Source organism: Littorina saxatilis, linkage group LG3 (assembly GCF_037325665.1).
Source record: "Littorina saxatilis isolate snail1 linkage group LG3, US_GU_Lsax_2.0, whole genome shotgun sequence".
Lineage (NCBI taxonomy): Eukaryota > Metazoa > Mollusca > Gastropoda > Littorinimorpha > Littorinidae > Littorina > Littorina saxatilis.
Window position 1 is genome coordinate 2672341 of NC_090247.1, and position 5000 is coordinate 2677340.

General features: G+C 40.8%; 1 non-coding gene across 1 annotated transcript; it reads right to left on the bottom strand.

Moving 5' to 3' along the window:
- Positions 1-4817: 4817 nt before the first annotated feature.
- Trnat-ugu (transfer RNA threonine (anticodon UGU)) lies at positions 4818-4890 on the bottom strand. The gene has a single exon. It is a non-coding gene; the product is annotated as a tRNA-Thr (tRNA).
- Positions 4891-5000: the final 110 nt, after the last annotated feature.

Sequence of the window (5000 nt, forward strand, 5' to 3'; positions counted from 1 at the left end):
AACGACGTAGTTGTAGCCATACTGCCATCCAGATTTATTTTTTCCTTGCGAGCAGTCACAGGGTGTTTGTGCTGTCTGCCAACCGTTAGATGACCCCGCCCAAGTCTGTTAAGGGACCGTTTGACCGTTATAGAACGCGTCTTTTTGATTTTTTGGCACAGTTGGAAACGGTTGATTTTTATCCCTACCATTGTTTCCAAACATTATATAAGAATGTTTTGTGAACAACGGATAATAGCCGCTACTCGCATGTGTAGCAAAAGTGAGCGTACATATACTCACCCTGGTCGTCCAGCCGTTGTCCGTTGCCCGTCTTTATCTGTCTGTACTGAACATTACCTTTGGATATTTCTCCAACGCTATGAAGTGAAGAAACACCAAATGTTGCAAAATGTTGTATGACCCCAAGAGCTCAAAAAAGATACTTGAGAACCTTGACCTTACCATAAGGTCAAGGTCACAGGGAGAATGAATGTGGTCTAAAAACTGCAAAATTTCACATTGTGCCAGTTTTCTGGAAAACAAATTAAAAACAGCGGGCTTAGTTTTGTATGGTATACAAGAAAAAGAAAGCCTTATCTTCTGATACCATTTTGGTTGACCTCGCTTCAATGTCAAGGTCAGAGGAGCCCTTCAAAGTTGAATTGTAGACATATTTTGATGTGAGCTTGCCCCTTTAACTTTACTATGGACGATATCTCTTACAAACTTAAACACTGAGTGGGGCGTTTGTTAGAATTTCATAGTGAGCCACATCTGGTCACATATCGTTAGGGTCAAGGTCACATTGACCCCTATGAAAAATGTGACCAAGCCGGGTAAAGAAATCCATGTGTCTTGGTAAAAAATCTTAACAAAGCAAAGCCCATGCGACTCTCATGCTTGACCTTTGTCTTAAAGTGACCTTGACCTTCAGGTGACCTTGAAGGTGAAGGTCTAACAACTGAAGCTGGCAAGGACATTGTACACTATTAGAACTGTTTTACAGATTTTTCCTACCAAATTACACATGACCTTTGGCCAAGGTCAAGATCATCAAAGGTCACACATCACAAGGCTATCAATTCAAGACATAGGAAGCATAAACATACTTATTGGCACTTTCTACAAAGAGACATTGTCACTTTTAGTGATTCAATTGCCCGTTTCAGTCACATTTCATAAGGGGCAAAGTGACCTTGACCTTGATGATATGTGACTAAATGTGGCTCAATATCAGTATATAACATGTGCCCCACACAATTATGAAGTTTGAAAGATTTTTTTCATAGTTCAGGGTCAAGGTCACTTCAAAACATGTATACAATTCAACTTTGAAGGACTCCTGTGACCTTGACATTGAAGCGAGGTCAACCAAAATGGTATCAGAAGATAAGGCTTTCTTTTTCTTGTATACCATACAAAACTAAGCCCGCTGTTTTTAATTTGTTTTCCAGAAAACTGGCACAATGTGAAATTTTGCAGTTTTTAGACCACATTCATTCTCCCTGTGACCTTGACCTTAAGGTAAGGTCAAGGTTCTCAAGTATCTTTTTTGAGCTCTTGGGGTCATACAACATTTTGCAACATTTGGTGTTTCTTCACTTCATAGCGTTGGAGAAATATCCAAAGGTAATGTTCAGTACAGACAGATAAAGACGGGCAACGGACAACGGCTGGACGACCAGGGTGAGTATGTACGCTCACTTTTGCTACACATGCGAGTAGCGGCTATTATCCGTTGTTCACAAAACATTCCTATATAATGTTTGGAAACAATGGTAGGGATAAAAATCAACCGTTTCCAACTGTGCCAAAAAATCAAAAAGACGCGTTCTATAACGGTCAAACGGTCCCTTAACAGACTTGGGCGGGGTCATCTAACGGTTGGCAGACAGCACAAACACCCTGTGACTGCTCGCAAGGAAAAAATAAATCTGGATGGCAGTATGGCTACAACTACGTCGTTTAGTGTAACCATAACCCCTGAATGTATGAACAGCAGAAAAGGCTGTCTTTGACGTCACTGTATAATAAGAAGCACAAAAGGGATTTTTTGGAACTTTCTCTTGGTTGGAGACAAACATGTCCGCAATGCATTCGTGCATCAAGCTATCCATGCAGTCGTTTATTGTTGATTCTTTAGCTCCTCTATGGCAGGGGGATTTTCAATTTGTTTTCCTTCAATTTCACTATGGGAGTTGTTCTTAACATACGTTTGTTAAGAAAATTTTGGCTGATTGTAAAACAGCTGTAATATACGGCAGTCCAGGTTGTCCTTCAACTGTAAAAATGAAATAATGCTCTTTAAAGTATCATTTACAACAGTGGTGGTTGTTTTCACAAGTATGCTACAAAAAACACGACAATACATAATACATAAGGAAAAGCCCTATGTTTGGTCAGTTGGTGAGATAGGTAAATGTTATTTTTGTGTGACAGTTCTGATGGTTTTCAAAGGGCTAATTCTTTGCTTTTCGACATATGCCCAACTGAAAACGCTTTAGCAACTCAAGTGCACACGACAACCATCTAAATAGACTACATGTTCGCAGAAAACACAATACTGAATATAGAGGGAAAAATAACGGCTCTTTTTAAAAGCACTTTTAGTAGTGAAGTACTTTTAGGATTGTTTGGAATTTTTTACCAGCAGACACCCTTTTACTGCTGAGTGTCTTAGTATTGTAAGATGTGTGATTTGAATTTTGGTTTAAAGGTGCCTTTGGTTTGAACACCCCTACCCCTACGAGGCAGAAATACAAAGAAATAGAAGGAAATTGAGCCTATTTGGAACCAGACTTTAGTATGTTCCCATGGGGGGATTCACGGTGCGAATGACACTGCGTCAGCTTTTTCATTTATCTTTAGTATTTTCTTCAACTTTAACTTTTAGGACCATGTATGAGGTTGTGGCAAGCTAAATACACAACACGACGACGTCTCGGAAAAATAGTAAGGATTATATAGGGAAAAACAACAGTGTCAGTTAAAGTCCGTTTTGAAGGTGTTAGTGGTTGGGGATTTTGAAAAGCATCAGACATCAGGCAGATACAATCCTTTCTGCGTGTTCTGGTGCAGAAAGAGTTTTCAGTTTATACATTGGGGTGACCAGTAGATACCATTTTACAACCATACCCCCAAACGACATTTACAGAGCCCAAAGAAGGATTTGGGTCAATTTCAAAGCCATTTTTCCGTATGAAGCGCCAACTTTATATGAAAATGTGTTTAATAAACATCAAAGGACTGAGGTTGAACTTTCTGATAAGGGACATTTTAAACCTAGTCATTGTCACTTCAACGTTGTTCTCTAATATGCCTGGACTACTAACACATGTGCACAAAATGAACACAAACGCACACACTGCGCGAGAGAGAAAGATTACAGGGAGGCATGACGTCATGATGCATTAATTGACGTCAAAGACTTTCGACCGTGACGTATTCTTCTTTCGCGAGCTTTATCCATAGACTTGGAAACTACGGAATTTCTACCCGTCCAAAGCGGCCTGGGGTGGCGTTTGCTGAAAAAATGGGGGCGCCTATTTTACCCACCGTATTTTTGTTAGTATGGTCCCCATTTTTGGTGAACTTCCATCTCCAACTGTAGCACGTAGCCGGGCACAACGAATCCTTCTTTATCATGTATTATTCGGTGTGCACATTTCTCAAATCGATTACAGTATAGCGTTCACGGGATACCTCCAGCTTCGCTGGGAATATACAAGCTTGGCAATATGTGACCCTCCACCACGAAATGAGTCGCATGTCACCTCGCGCGGTTCAGCGTAAGGCTTAATGTAAGTTCGGGGAGTGTCTGGTAACAGTGTGAGGGTCACCTTAGTCACAGACTTATAACTCAAACAGTTTTCGCTCTTTTCTAAAACGGGTTTCACCACTGGATAGAGCATCAAAAACTCGTACAAAAATGTACAAATAGGAAAATCATGCAAAGGTGACATGTGACTCACTCCGTGGTGGAGGGTTACATATTAAGAATTTCAAAACTGCTATTCTACCTATAGGGGTTATCAATCTCTTAGACCAAATCAAAAATAATCGTTTTACTGCTTGAAATTGTATATCAAAATTCACGTGTACACAATTCTTTAAATCACTCGTAAACCAAATACCCAATACGTTAAACTTTTGGGGGTTCTAAAATCAAGGTGTGGCATATACCTTACATCACTATTTATATAACAACCTAACCAAACTATTGCTGTTTTGGTCTGGGTGGCCGAGTTGTAAGTGCACTCGCCTGGGTCGGGGCGTAAGCAATTTTCTTCCCCCTTTCCTAGCCCAGGTGGTGGGTTCAAGTGCTAGTCTTTCGGATGAGACGAAAAACCGAGTTCCCGTTTACACTACATTGGGGTGTGCACGTTAAAGATTCCACGATTGACAAAAGGGTCTTTCCTTGCAAAAATGTATAGGCGGTGATAAAAAATATCCACCAAATACCCGTGTGACTTGGAATAATAGGCCGTGAAAAGTAAATATTCGCCGTTATGGCTTGAGATTTACTGGCCGATGTGAATGCGTGATATATTGTGTAAAAAATTCCATATCACACGGCATTAATTAATTAATTTTCATTTTCATTTCATTTCATTTTCATTACTTTATTGTCCCATCGCTGGGAAATTCGGGTCGCTTCCTCCCAGTGGAAAGCTAGCAGCAACGGAGTCGCGCTACCCAGGTGTCTGCGTGTTAAGGTGTATTCAGCCACCTGCACTTATGGCAGAATGACCAAGGTCTTTTACGTGCCATTGTGATGACACGGGGGTGGGACATGGCTTCCGTCTCTGGGTCTGCACATAAAGTTGACCCGTGTCCGGCCCGGCCCGGATTCGAACCAGCGACCTTTCGATCACAAGTCCAGTGCTCTACCAACTGAGCTACCGGGCCCTGGAGCGCGGAGAGCACAGTTAATTGTGGTTCGCGCTATATAAGATCTCATAATAAATAAATAAATAAATATTCATTCTTAACCCTGATTTATTTCCAAAATCGTTTAA